We start from the raw sequence: 15,453 nt of genomic DNA, 5'->3' as shown, positions 1-15,453 counted from the left end.
GATGAAAATTTTGATGGCTAGATTTGGTGCCAAGGATCATGAGACACATCAAGTTCAAAGATGAAAACCCTAGCTCAAATAAAACAGAGGGAGAGTTGCTAATAACAGTTTTTCGTTTAATTCAGAGTAACTTGCGACTAAAGTAATCTGACCGAAAATTGAAACAAAGAGGCCTAAGACCATGACAAATCAAGTTTTGAGATAAAGACCCTAGCTCAAATTTAACAAGGGAGAGTTACTTTTAATTCCTGAAAAATTTAAGTTTTTTGTTTAATTTAGTATAACCGGCAAATGGAGTAACGGATCCAAATGAAAACTAGGCCAAAGATGCCTAAGATCAGGGCTCATATCAAGCTCTGGTATCACAACCCCTTTATCAAATAGGGTGAGGGGGAGAGGGTTTCAAGTCTTAAGAAAATTGACTCTTCTTTTAATTTGGTAGGGCCTATAACTTATGAATGGAGTGACAAATCTGAAGTCAGATTCGTCTGAATACCTGAATTTGCTGGAACGAATTTGACAAAATACCACTGCATTGGATCCAGCTAGAATTCTCTAGACTTGTTTATTGCAGACAACATTTAGATGGGCAAAGATTCATAGCTTCAGTAGTTTTACCAATAATATGGTCCTGAAGATGATGAAATGGTAGAAATCTGGTTCAGTTGACGAGATGACAAAACTTAAACACTAATGTCAGAAATATAAGCCCAAATGGACTACAATATGCAACATTTAGCACAAAACAAGGGATTTTAGCTCACTGTCGACCAGTGAACTGTGAAATAATTTCAATTTTCTTTTTTATATAACTTTTAAACAAAAATTAAACCAAGTGTTAATCATACTATAATTTTTTTTTTTGTTAAAAACAAATACCTTATTTCATATCCAGAAATAGGGCATGGAGCTATATCTGAGTTTACTCTAAATCTAAAGGGTAATGTTTTCTTGTATATTGCCAAAGCACACACACACAAAAGCAATATCTGAGTTTGCTCTAAATCTAAAAGTAATGATTTCTTGTACATTGCCAAAGCACACACACACAAAATTTTCTTGTCAAAGGTAAAGTATTTGAAAAACAAGTACATTAAAAATATCTTAAGTAATAAGTATTTCGTAATCTTACTTAAGTATCAAGTAATAAGTACACCGTAGAGTTTTTACTTAAGTATAAGTACAAGTAATGGAAAATTTTACTTAAGTAGTACTTCAAGTAAGTGACAGCACTGATTCCTGCACACCTCCCCACGAAATTAGTTTACGTTTCCAGAGACAGAATTGAGAAGTCACATTCCAGATTATGATAATGCAGCTTTCAGGAATATATCAATGGCCTAAATTAGACTATGAAAAGGAGATTTGAAGCCCATGCCACAACGTCAAACCTACTTGTAATAATTTTATTTTGAAGAAAATATTGACTTTGTTTTCCTTCGCTCTTCGTTGATCCCTTCAGGCGACCATCTGGTGTTGGTTGCAGCGTCATAGCCAGAGAAATTGTCTCAAACTCTTCTGTGTTCCTTTATCTCCCATCTTGCAGCAAATTGATGACACTCGCTCTGATTATCATTTGTCAAAAGCAGGCCCGTAAATTGCTAGGACTTTGATTCGTATTTAATCTTAAGACTTGGGAATTCACCCGGGTACTTGGGTACTTGACCCGACTTTGTTGGCGAATGTTTGTGTGAGATTTTTTGTTCCTAACTTTTTGTTACTTTTGTCACCCAGGAAAAGTCTTGACCTCAGAATTTTAGAAGAAATAATAAAAAACTTACCATTAGGGAGAAGTTAGCCAGAACGCTCAAATCATTATCATAATATAAGTCTAGGAGAATCATCATTCCCTCTTTAATACCCTCCAGTGTCGAGCTATCCACAAGTTTTCGGACGCTATATAACAATGTACTAAAATCTTGATATTATATTTCTCTAAATGTTTATTCAATTTGCTTTAATTACCCATGTTTTCTCTTTTCTTTTTTTTCTCTCTTCTTTATTTTCAATTTTTTGTTGTTTTTTGGTCCTTAACAAGTTCGCTTCTAGGATCTTTATTATTATTGTTGTTATGTGTTTTTTTTTTGAATAATAAATTGAATTGAAATAATAATAAGTGTAGGAGAGGTTTAATTCCCCATTCATTCGATGCTATACCATAGCCTTTGCCGTGTTACGTAGAACAAAATTCATCAAACGATCCTTATAGATGGGGATAGACCGCTTCCCTGCTTAAATTTGGATTCAATACGAAACCACCTTCTAACCTTATTTCCTACCTAAGCCGCAGAAATATTGTTCTCATACATAGCTAATAACAGGAATTACATTTTAAAACAAAAACCAGACATAAAGAAACTAAATTATGGTAATTATGGTAAATATTGTTTTGTCAAAATTTCAATAGGTACCTGTCAAGTATTCAAATTTCTAAGACTTAGGAATCAGATGAGGGTTCACACTGAAGCTTTGGCCCTGGATTCACTGCTGAAAACAAGGGCGTCGTCTCGGGAGGAGGGACAGTTGCCCCCTTAAATAATTTGGAGAAAGCAAAAGAAAATGGCCCATGCCCCTTCACTATCCAGATATGGGAACCTCTCCTCCAATAAAAATGCTGTAATTAGTCCCCGGGCTGAAATTCTCATTTTCCTAATCTAGCCCCTTTCCAAGATAGCAAAAAGTAGCTAAACTAGAATTTTACCTCTCTCTTCTATGTAGAACTGCTCTATTATATGACTCAACACGGGGCTAGTTCCGAAAATTGAGACTGCCCTTTTTGTAGAGGCCTCATTGGAAGGAGTTACCATTCCCTGGAAATACTGTTAGTGGGAATTGCGCACATCTGTTGCTTGATATGTCCTTTACTCTTTTTCTCATTGCATGGCCTCCGGAAAATCGAACACTATGTAAGTCAGTTCATGTTTCGATCTTAAACTGTGTGCACTTCGTAAAAATATCTGTCAGTCAATGTCTATGGATTGAAGTCCAAATTTTGTGCTATCGGTATGAAGCAATTGACTTAATCCTGTTATTAACAATGCGTTTTCGTTTCATTCATAAAAAGAATTTGCTTTGTATTTACCGTTGTTTTTTGTACAATTGAAAAGAAAGGATCGTTCTAGTTTAAGGGCTCTTGTAAGAAAACGCTATTATAACAGCATCATATGTTTTAAGTAGTCTATGCGTAGTGAGTGTATCGTAAATTGGGCTATTTTTCGAATTTTGTCAAGGTGATTATCAAAAGATGAAAATAAATAGGCCTAATGTTATATATAAAAAATGATTTAAAAGCCTGATTAAAAACGGGAAGACAGATGAAAAATGAATAATTGAAACTTGCTGTATAGGCCTGCTAGAAAGTAAGAGTTTTGTCACTCTTAATCTTTAGTTTTGCATATAGCCTAGCCTAGGGCTATAACTAGGCCTGTTGAGGCGGGGGGATGAATTGTCATAAATAGTGTAAGAACATCACACAGAGCATGACATTGAAGATAACGTGGTGCTAGTTTATTTGTTTTAAAACGTTTTCTTCAAATTAATTTAGACATTTATTTGGGTAATGGGAACTCCCAGCGTTGTGACTAGCAACCGCAGTTTGAACTTTGCTTAAACTTGGATACAGAATCGCTCTAACTTTTCCCAAATATTTTGTAATGTAGGCTAAAACAAATCCAGTTAAATTGTGCCATTTGTGGAGTTGTTTGAATTCCTGGCGAAAACTTGTCGTTCTCTGTCTGCCTACCTGTTAACAAAGAGTTTTGGTAAGGATAGTATTATAATAATAAATACTATCAACACAAGCAGGCAAATAAAATATTGTTCTACAGTGTTATCGACAAGGCGATAGGACTAAATTTTTCTTTGGGAGGACTGGGCCTTGGTTTATTGAGCTCAACCTGATGCTGTGTCCCTCTATCTATTTTTAAAGATGTTTTGTCTTATAAGTTCTATTTGTTTCTCCTCAAAACTCTGTATATCTTATTTTTAAAACAAAAAACTTGTTAACTGTTCATATTTTTATCGGTTGAATCTTGCCTTTTTCACGTTTACCCCCCCCCCCCTCCCTCGCAGCTGGTTGGTCTCTAATCGTTTTTGACTTATGAAAAAAGGACTAGAACTTTAAATTTCTGATCGAATGTGCACCCTGCAAAGTTTCTGCAACCATGAGGTGGAGCTGGGGATGAGGAAGGTTAAGTCCTTTTCCTATAAGGAATAGATTCTGCTCATTTCGTGGTTTAATGTTACTCTTTACTCTCATAATAACAACGTAGACCATAAATATTCACAAAAATCAAGAGGAATCAAATAAAAGTCCTGAATACAACCCGGGGGATGAGAGCCCTTACATGCAAATGTTTGAAATTGTAAAACAAAAGAGGAATTAATCTAAGACAGTAAAATTTGTTTAGAACTTAAAAATATTTTGACTAGCTAGGGAGGGAGGGAGATGCCTCAAAGGGTACATCATTTTAATGCCAAAACATCCCAACTCTCATTGACTTTTGACTTACTCAACTTAAATCTCCTGACGGGCGCTGCTTGGCGTACAGAGTGACGTCTGCCTCCTCCATCCACTTCGATCCATGGTGAGTATTTGCTCTTCACCCTGTCTGATGTTTGCCATCGTCAAGAACTCGGAGAGGCTGTCGGACCAGCGTTTCTTCGGTAAGCCGTGATGCCGCTTCCAACCGTTTTTTACAGGGTCGAAGTTGTAGATCGTCTTTGCGGGTAGATGTGATGGCATTCGAAGAAGGTGCCCGAACCATCGTAAGGTTTCCTCGGCTGCTTGAGTCGAAAACCAAGACCGCTTTATGAGCTGCAGAAGCTTCTCATTGCTGACGAAGTCGGACCATCGTAGGCCCTCGATCCTCCTCAGGCTCTTCGCATGAAATACGTCGATTTTCTTGAGGGTTGCAGCTGGTGCTTGCCATGTCTCAGCTCCGTAAAGCATCACAGAGCCGACTAGAGCGTTGAAGTGTTGAAGGTCCGCAGTTTTGTTGTACGACTGATGTTCGGTTTTCGCCAGAGGTGACGATTCAATCTGCCCATGACAGAAGACGCTTCGAATAATCTCGCTTGCAGCTCGGGGAGAAGCGAGCCATTTGAAGAAACGATGGAGCCGGGGTAGGGGAAGTCTTGAACAACCTCGATGCCAGTGGTGCTGTCCAGGCTAACTGGAGAGTTAACAGTAGGAGAAGACGGGTCTATGACCGCAATTTTAGTTTTGTTCCAGTTTATATGCAGTCCTACTTTGGCAGCCTCTTTCCGTAGAATTCGGAGCGCTTCCATGAGTTGCTCCATGGAGTCCGCCAGAATTGCCAGGTCATCGGCAAAATCAACATCTGTGATGGCACGATCTTCGAATTTGAGCCCAAAGCCGAGACGTGAAGTGGTTTTTGTCATAATGTAATGTACGATGACATTGAAGAGCTCTGGGGCCACTGCAAATCCTTGGCGCATCCCTGTCGTGATTTGAAAGAACGGGCTGGGCCGACCGTTTACATCGTCCCATGGTGCAGCGCCTTGAGAAGTCTGCTACATTTCTCGGGTAGGCCAGTCAACCTTAGAATCTGCCAAAGAGCTTTTCGATCAACTGAGTCAAATGCAGCACGGAAGTCGACGAAGGCAATAAATGCTTTCTGTCGGAACTCTGTTGTCTTCTCTACTATTTGTCGAATCGTGAAAATCTGCTCGATAGTTGAACGATCCGACATAAAACCAGCTTGCTCCGGTCTCCGGATTTTTCTAATGATATTCCGACATCGCTCCAGCAGGACCATTGAAAATAATTTGCCAGGGATTGACAATAGGGTTAAAGAGGCAAGTAAGTTAGAAAGAGACAAGGGGATAGTGGAGGTAGAAACTGATTTATAATCACCAGGACTGTATTCAAGAATTTTTTTCAATTTTTTTTTTTTGGGGGGGGGGCGTGACAAAACACTTTAAGACGCATCCAAAATGTGAGAATGATATTTAATCTCTCTTGATTTCTATGAATATTTCCGGTCTTCGCTGTTATTATGGAAGTAAACAGTAACATTAAACTACGAAGTGAGCAGAATTTTCTGATACGGAGAGGGGCTGCCTCTTCCCCATTCTCACCTCCGCTTCATGGTCGTAGAAGCTTTGGAGGATACTCACTCGATCAGAAATTGAGAGTTCTATTCCCTTTTTTCATAAGTCAAAAGTGATTGGAAACCAACCAGCCACTGGAGAAATTTTCTGGGGGGCTATTTACCGCAGAGGTTATTTTCAAAGGGGACATTTTCTAGGGGGTGTGGTAAACGCCTAGACCCCTTTTCCCACATTATGCTGAGAAGGAATGTACGCACGGAGATGGGAGACTTTTGGTATGGCCGTACAAAGCTCAAGATCTTAAGATTTTCCCGAGAAATTCCTCTGGTTCTCGAACCATGCACATTGAAAATATTTGTTATTGTCCTTGGATTTTGATCTTTTAGACTTATCTTTATTTTCAGTGTGGATATTCCATTTTTATTTGTTTAAATTCTCAAATTTGTAATCACAGTGTCGAGCAAAATTATTGATAGGGTTAAATTATTAAATAAATATTCAGAATATACTTACAGAAATACAAAAATCTCAAATATAAAACCAAAAACTTATTGATGAACTTCGCATAAAATTTATGAAACTATCTATTGGTATTTTTCTTCTTCTTTTTAGTAAAATAGAATCGTAATAAAATGCGACTGGGCAAGTCAAAACAGATCTTTTATTAGGGAGGGGGGGGGGGACAAAACGAAACAGCATAAAACAACCGGGATCAAACAGATGACTGGCGAAGTTTTGTTTACTAAACTAATTTACAAAAAAAAATAGGTGATTATCATATTTTACCCCATTACTTGTGAAAATGCTAAGTTAAAGATTCAGTTAAATACATGGAAACTAAAACTTTGAGCATATATAAATATGAAGTGAAATTAACCGTTTTGAGTTGTTAACGCATCGCTTATTAGGCTAATAAGTCAGCATCGTTTATGGATTCGGAAAAAAAATTCACACATCCTTCAAAACCCAGGAAATCACGCGCGAATAGCTTCAGCGAAGCTTAGTTTAGCTGGCATTGCCAAAGTTCCATGCTTAGTTGAAGATTAAACAACAAAAAAAAAACAAGATTTTTTAACTGAAAGTAAGGAGTGATATTAAAACTTAAAACGAACAGAAATTACTCCGTATATGAAAGGGGCTTTTCCTCCTCAACGCCCCGCTCTTTACGCTAAAGTTTGACTCTTTTTCTTAACTCTGCTTTTTAAAACAGTAAAAAACTTTAGTGTAAATCGCTTCTTACTTTCAGTTAAAAAAAACTTGTTTTTTTGTTTAATTTCTGAACGTTTTTGAATTAATGCATGTTTTGATTTTGGCTCTCCGCACGTAAACAATTAAAACGAAATTTGCATATTATTTTTTTTGGCTAAATTGATTTCTCATAGTTTTGATCGGAAGATTTTGAGAAAAAGGAGCGGGGGAGGAGGCCTAGTTGCCCTCCAATTTTTTGATTGCTTAGAAAGGCAACTAGGACTTCTAATTTTTTGCAAACGTTCTCATTAGTAAAAAATATACGTAACTTACGAGTTAGCTTACGTAACGAACTTCTATATTCGTATGTTTTTAATTACGTATATGAGGGGGTTCACCCCCTCTTCAATACCTCGCTCTTTACGCTAAAGTTTGAATTTTGTCCTGATTCTTTAAGAATGACCCCTAAATCACTAAAGCCGTTGAATAAATAGTTGAAATTATTAAAAATACTTTAGCGTAAAGGGCGAGGTATTACGAGGAGATGAACCTCTCATATGCGTCATAATTTCTGTTCGTTTTAAGTTTTAATGCTTCTCTTAATTTTCAATTGAAAAACCTTTTCTTATTTATTTTTTCATTGTTTTTTTTAATAATGCTAGGAAATCCTGCGCCCCCTTCATTGAAATTCTCTTCCCCCATGACAAATTCCTCCATGGGAAGATCCTCCCACGTAACCCCCCAACAAAACAAAAAAATCCCCCCTGAAAACGTCCGTACACTTTTCAAAGCGATTACTGTATGTAAACACTGGTCAAAGTTTGTAACTTGCAGCACCTCCCGCGGAGACTGTGGGGGAATATGTCGTCCCCAAAGACATAGTTATTAGGTTTTTCGACTATGGTGAATAAAATGGCTATCTCAGAATTTTGATTCGGTGACTTAGGGGAAAAATATGTGTTGGAGGGGGCCTAGGTGTCCTCCAATTTTTTGGTCACTCAAAAAGGGCACTAGAACTTTTTATTCCCGTTTGAATGAGCCCACTTGCAACATTCTAGGACCATTGGGTCGATACGATCACCCCTGGGAAAAAGAAAAAAAAAACAACAAACAAATAAACACGCACCCGTGATCGGTCTTCTGGCAAAAAATACGATATCCACATTTTTGTAGGTAGGAGTTTGAAACTTCTACAGTGGGGTTCTCTGATAAGCTGAATGTGATGGTATGATTCTATGACTTTTAGGGAGTGTTTCCCCCTGTTTTCTAAAATAAGGCAAATTTTCTCAGGCTCGTAACTTTTGATGGGTAAGACTAAACTTGATGAAACTTATATATTTAAAATCAGCATTAAAATGTGATTCTTTTGATCTAACTATTGGTATCGAAATTCCATTTTTACAGTTTCTGTTGCTATTGAGCTGGGTCGCTCCTTACTATAGTTCGTTACCACGAGCTGTTTGATCATCTATTTAACTAAGGTGGCTGAAGAAGGATTTATTGTAATTAGATATTTTTTTCATATTTCTATAAAAGTAAAGACATCTTTAAAGAATATTTTTTTTATCCAATGTTGATCTTAGGTTTTGGGTGAAAAAAGACCGTCGTAAAATTTCCAATGCAATTCATAGTGGATTAGCTTAAAAAAATAAACCACCACTTAGAGGTGTTGGAGGATTAGTATCATGATAATGCTTTATAAGTAAGATTTTATTTACGAAGTGGCTTTCATGATACATAAAATTCATATGAAATTAATGCTTTAAAATCTTACTGAAATTTAAACAAAGTTTTTTTTTCGATTGCATGTAAAGGGTTACGTTAAAACATAAAAAAAAACAGTGAAAACCACCCTTAACGGTAAATCCGACATAATAAATGCCCATTTGCTAATTACAAATGTTTTTAAAAGTTTTCCAAAAAATAGAAATGTTATACTTTCTTAACATAACTATCAAAATTGTATTTTTTCAGTAATGCTCGCTTTACATTACGAATTGGGATGAGGGGGCTAGAGCTCCGTCCCATTGAGGGAGAATTCTACTCGTTTTAAGTTTACAATGTTGCTCCGGGCTTGCATTTGAAAATATTTTTTTTTCCTTAAATTTAATTTCTGTTTGTCTCCATGTAAGCATTTAGCGTTTGTTTCTCCCATAGACGAGGGGGGTTACTCTATTTGTGAATCTCTGTAATTCTAATTTGTCATCTTTGCTTTACTGGAAACAGAAAATAATCAACTGGTTACTTTTTAGGGTTTTAATGTTAGGCCATACAATGGGAAATACTACGTTCGGATAGCTAGGCCGTATCCGAAGGGGGGGGGGGTGTTGCCGGGTTTGAAACCCTACCCAATGAAATTTTTATCTGACCTATAAACGTAAAGAAAACGCATAAACAAATTTATGGTTCATTTTTGAAGTTTTTGAACTCCCCCCCCCCCCCAAGAAGAATAATCCCTTCCCAACAAAATCTTCTGTACGGCCTTGTCGGGTCAGAGGCAACGCCATAGCATTGCCTATAATAAAGGCCATACGGCTCTAATGTCTTATTATTATTTTTCCCCAGAGGCTTTTCATATGGGTGGGGTGGCTGTATAAATTTCAAAGAGGAAACATTCGATTGGAAATCAGAAGTTCTAGTACCCTTTTTAAAAGTCAGAAGTCATCGGAGGGCAACTAGCTCTCCATAATGCCCCTTTTCGCCAAATGCTTCCGATAAAAATTTTAAGATGACCGTTTTGTTAAAAATAGTTCATACAATAGGTATACAATATAAATTACAATCATACAATAGTTACTAATAGAAATGAATGAATAATCTTCATTTCATAAGTGAAATTTAAATTGAATATGAAAATCAAGCTTGAAACGAACAAAAAGTCATAACAAACAAGGGTTTTGGTTTTGCCTCCTTCTCTCACTGTAAAAGTCTAAAACCTTCTGCGTCATTGGTGCTTCACTGAAAACAAATTACATTACAAATATATTCTTTTGTAATTATTGCAATATATGAAAATAAACAAAAAAATTACTGTAAAATTAAATTTTGAACTGATGAGCTTTCAGCGATTAAGAATGTTCACAAATTCAGTTTAATTTTATTAGTTCTTTCCAAGACTGTTCAATACAAATATAGCTTCACTAACAAAAAAGAGTTTGGATACTACCTCTTCCCTAACTGTAAAAGTCTAAAGCCTACTGTGTCATTGATCCTTCAGTGAAAACAAATTATATTACAAATGTTTTCTTTTTTCAGTTATTTCAGCATTGAAAATGAAAATAAAATTACAGCGAAATAAAATCTTGAACTAATGATCTTTCAACAATTTATAGCATTATATATGAAACATTCGGTTTGATTTCATTTTTACTTTCTAATACTGTTTAAGATACATATAGTTTAAAGTACATATAGTTTCACAAAAGGTTTTAGACTTTTACAGTGAGAGAAGGAGGCAAAACCCAAACTCTAGTTTGTAGTGATTTTTGTTCGTTTCAAGCTTGATTTGCACATTCAATTAAAGTTTTGCTCGTTTTAAGATTTATTTATTCATTTATATTATTACCTATTATATGTTTGTTTGCTATGATTGTTTGTTTAATTTCTGCTTGTTTTGGGTTTCATTCATACTTCAATAGCAAAATAGTTTTTGTTCGTTTTAAGCTTGAGTTACATATTCAATTTAAGCTTTACTCGTTTTAAGATTTATTTATTCATTTCTATTAGTACCTGTTGTATATTTTTTTTACTATGATTGTTTATTGAATTTCTGTCCGTTTTGGGTTTTATTTATTCTTTAATAATAATTTCTGGTCAAGTTTGAGTTATTGTAGATTTCTATTTCTTCCGATCTTAGGTTTAATATGACCTTTACTTTTCTTTAAAAAAACTTCTTTTTTGGTTTTTTTTTATTACTAATAATACTAAATAAGCGCTAGTAAGCATTAAACGAGCACGATTTTCACGCGAAAATCACGAAAACTCGTATTTTTTTAGAAAGGGACTTGAAAAGTTAGCTAAAGGTTCTCTAATATTCTGAATTCTATTGTGCAATTTTCAGCAAGATCTCATACTATTTAGTGATTGCCTACTTCGTTCTTGTATTAAAATTGTGCCAATTTTCTTATGCCTAAACTTTTATGAATAACTTTAAACTTGATGAATTGTCGATATTAAAAATCACCATGAAAAGTACATTCTTTGATGTGTTCATCATGATATTCCCCTTTTGTAGAGTTTCTGTCACTATCGATTGCCACAAACTTTTGGATGTCGCTCTTTACTTTTCTTTCAAAAATATTTCTTCAGGAAAATCTTTGATTTCGATGTCAGAATAAATAAATGGAACAAGCTGCTTGTATGACTTGCCATATTTCATACTGAAATTTGTTCTCTAAAACTTAGTATTTGTCTTGGCAAAGAGTTGAATCGAAACTGCTAAAACATTTATCAGATTCTTGTTGATTGATTCTTGAGAGAAACATTGCATTCAATAATTTTGAGTTCATTGGCTAAAGTTTTAACGCTTTTATTGAAATAATAGATGCATACAAATGAATGATAAGTAAAGGAACTTCTCTCCTGATAAGGTCAAGTCATGGCAAAATCTAACCGGTAGGTTCTTCTTCGCTCTCGCATGATCTGCGGCGGTGGCCTAGCCGAAATCTTGTTTAGAGGGAGTTCAAAACATTTCACTGGGAAGGATGGGGGAACAAGATCTTGTTCTTGAGGGACAGGGTTGCCTACGTCTTGACAGGTTGAAAATTAATCTCGTCTGCAATGTTAAAGCTTCATTAAAAAATGCTAGTTGAGATTTTTTCATTACGGGGAGAGCCTTGACTTCCAGAACGCTCCTCTGGCTAATCCATAGTTCTTTAAGCGAACGACACATGATTTTTTATTCTCTCATGAAGAAATGCAAAAAAAAGAAAGGAAAATAAGACACTAAAGAATTGCTGGAACTGTAGTACGACCTTATAAAAAGTAGTAGTGCCATAGAAAGCATGATACAAGTTTGAATTTAGAAAAAAGCAAAAATCTCTAGCAATACAAGTTAAAATGAAAAGTTGTAGAAACATTAACATGCAGAATGTATCGGGAGATCTGAATGACGTCTTTTTTTCTACTTGGGAACTAGGTTGAGTTTTCTGTCGTCTCAGTTCCTCATAGTTGCTGGTTATATTGCTTCTCAACCTTCGCAACATATATATTTAAAACCAGTGCAAAGAAATACTGACTGCTGATACCTTTTTACATTTTAGACTATACAAACTAGCACTTCACTGAAAACACAAAAGCTGTAGACTCGAGCAAAAAAAAGCGCTTGTAACCAAAAAGCCATTAAGCAGCCTTGGGAAATAGCAGATTTATTTAATAGGCACATCAATATCCACACCAGACGTGATAATGGTATTACGTGACGATGGTAGACGTGATAATGGTAGAAAAACTCTTTAATATTTGAAATATAGAAGTAATAAACGATAATATCAGCTCCTTAAGTCGAGTTTTTCCGTGTATAGCGCCGAGAATTTAAAGTTGAGCTGAGTTTTTGAAGATAGTAAAAAAATACCCGAAGCTGCTTTGCTGTACAATCACTGCATATTGTTTTTTTGTTTTTTTTTTTATATTTTGTTTTTCAGCAAATTTTTGCGTACTTCTACACGTCCAAGGAAATATCAGTAGAGAGTTTACTTAAGAGGCTGATTTTATGCATTTTTTGCACAGACTGAGACGGAAATTTTTAGTTTCGTTTTAACTTTCAATTTTGCTCTTTAATTTGATCAGAAAAAGCTTTGTTTTTATTATTTTTTTTCCATTTTTAGTTTAAAAAAAAATCAATAAACCTGACGAAAAGTTCGCTGTCCAGCTCTATGTAATGACATAAAAAGTATCGACGTAATTTTTTGTTAAAATATGGCCTTAAATATAAGCTTAGGCTTCTGACCTCGTTAAAAATGCTGTTCAAATATATGTCTATCGGGTATTACTGATAAGAACTATGTATAGTTGTAAAAGTACATATCGAATTTCGTGAACCCAGTATTATCAGCGGTATGTTTCTGTGAAGTGGTAAAACACTGTTTTGGAAAGCAACATGCATTGATCGTATGAATCATACAATTAGTGGTAACAAACTGTCAGTAAGGAGTGATCCGGCTCAGTAGTAACCGAAGCTCTAAAAAAACGGAATTTTGATACCAATAGATATATCAAAAGAACTGGATTTTTATGAAGATTTTAAAGTTTAAGGTTCATTTAATTTAGTTTACCCATCAAAGGCTACAAGCCTGAAAAAATTTGCCTGGTTTTCGGAAAAAAGGGGAAATATCCCCTGAACATCTTAGAATTCTGATGAAAACCATACCATCAGATTCAGCGCATCAGAGAACCCTGCTGTAGAGGTTTCAAGCTCCTATCTGCAACAATGTGGAATTTTGTGTTTTTTGCCAGAAGAAAGATCATGGATGCAAGTTTATTTATTTTTTGTTTGTTTTCCCCATAGGTGATCGTATCGCCCCAGTGGGACAAGACAGAGGGCTCATTCTAACGGACATTAAAAGTTCTAGTGCCATTTTTAAGTGACCAATAAAATTGGAGGGCAACTAGGCCCCCTCCTACGCCACTTTTTCCGAAAATCGTCTGATCAAAATTCTGAGATAGCTAATTTGTTCAGCATAGTTGAAAGACTCAATAATTATTTTTTTGGAGATAACATGAACCCCCAGATCCCCTGGGGAAAGGTCTAAGTTATAAAATTTTGCACATTAGTATTTTTTATTGGGAAGTATGCATACATTTTTCGGGTGGGGAGGGGAGGACGAGTTTTCTGCTGGGTGGGATTTGAACGGGGAGAATTTTCCATGGAGAGAAAAGTTTCCAACTTTTCAGGGTAAATTTTATACTGGGGGAATTTGCCAAAATTCCAATGCGAAATTTCTTTATATGCCTTGCTTTCTTTTTACCGACTCAGTCGTGCGCGTGGAGTTGTTGAGGGTAATTGTCCGGGGAATGTTTCACCAGGATTGAATTTTCCAGAGGATATTTCTGTGGGGAGGGGATTTTTCTGTGGACGTGGAGCCAGATTTCCTGGCGTTATTTAAAAAACAATCAGAAATTAAATAAAAAACAAGTTTTTTCAACTGGAAGTAAGGAGCAACATTAAAACTTAAAATGAACAGAAATTATAACACATGAGGAGGTCGCCCCCTCTTCAACACCTTGCTCTTTACGCTAAAGTTTGAATTTTGTCCCAATTCTTTAAAAACGACTCCTGAAACACAGGGGTCGTTTGATTAGAACAAAAAGCAACTTTTTCAAAAGTTCCCAAAAACTTTAGCGCGAAGAGCGAGGTGTTAAGGAGGGGGCAATCCCCTTCACATATTTAATGATTTCTATTATTTTTAATTTTTAATGTTGCTCCTTACTTTCAGTTGGAAAAATTTGTTTTTTCTATTTAATGTATTAAATGACCCATTGAAAATGCATTTTGACTAATATTGATAGTTTATAGTGCTAATTCGAGCCGATGAAATATTTCTTACAATTGGTACTTGTTGCCCATTGGAAACACACCCAAGAAGCGAGATTCGGTTAATCCTAATGAAATATAACCAAACACGAAGATAAAATAATACTTTAGAAACAAAATTAAGGAAACCTAATCTAAACTCCCCTAATGTGTAAATATATAGCCGAAGTTATACAAGTCCAATGTATTCTGTCTGAATCCAATGCATTGTATCATCCATCACTTGTTTTTGTAGCTGTGAAATGGGTTTTCTGAGATGTAGTCTAAGCGTAATTCTTGAATGTATTTAATAGCCGACAAGTACCGTAGAATTTTTTGCCCGCTCAGAAAATTCTACGAAAAATTTGACTGGCTCAAGTTACCGCTAGCTAACTCGGTATTTGTAAAATATCGTGGTGAATTGGCCTAAAGGAAACCTTTTTCCATAATGTATATTCGACAGAGTTAATCCATTAGCTATTATTTACAATTTTAAGTCTCTTTCATAAAATTATTTTCTGTTCCAATTTTTATCATACAGCTTGTGGTTGAAATTAAATCTTATGTTTATTCTTTATTTACTTTTTTACCGAGGTAAAAATGCATTACATCTCAATCAGAATTATTTAAACCAGACTTTGTTACATATGAACATGAACCGTAGTATTTCGATACTCCAT

The 15,453-nt window shown here is 35.5% G+C and overlaps 1 long non-coding RNA gene across 1 annotated transcript in view; it reads left to right on the top strand.

Moving 5' to 3' along the window:
* LOC136035444 (uncharacterized) overlaps nucleotides 1-13,432 on the top strand; it is a 67,405-nt gene extending 53,973 nt beyond the window's left edge. The window contains exon 3 of the long non-coding RNA XR_010619423.1: nucleotides 12,525-13,432. This is a non-coding gene — a long non-coding RNA (uncharacterized LOC136035444). The remainder of the gene's footprint in view (nucleotides 1-12,524) is intronic.
* The last annotated feature ends 2,021 nt before the right edge of the window (nucleotides 13,433-15,453 follow it).

This window comes from Artemia franciscana, chromosome 14 (assembly GCF_032884065.1).
Source record: "Artemia franciscana chromosome 14, ASM3288406v1, whole genome shotgun sequence".
Taxonomy (NCBI): Eukaryota; Metazoa; Arthropoda; class Branchiopoda; order Anostraca; family Artemiidae; genus Artemia; species Artemia franciscana.
Note: the sequence above shows the minus strand (reverse complement) of the source record. Positions and strands in the feature narration are given on the sequence as shown.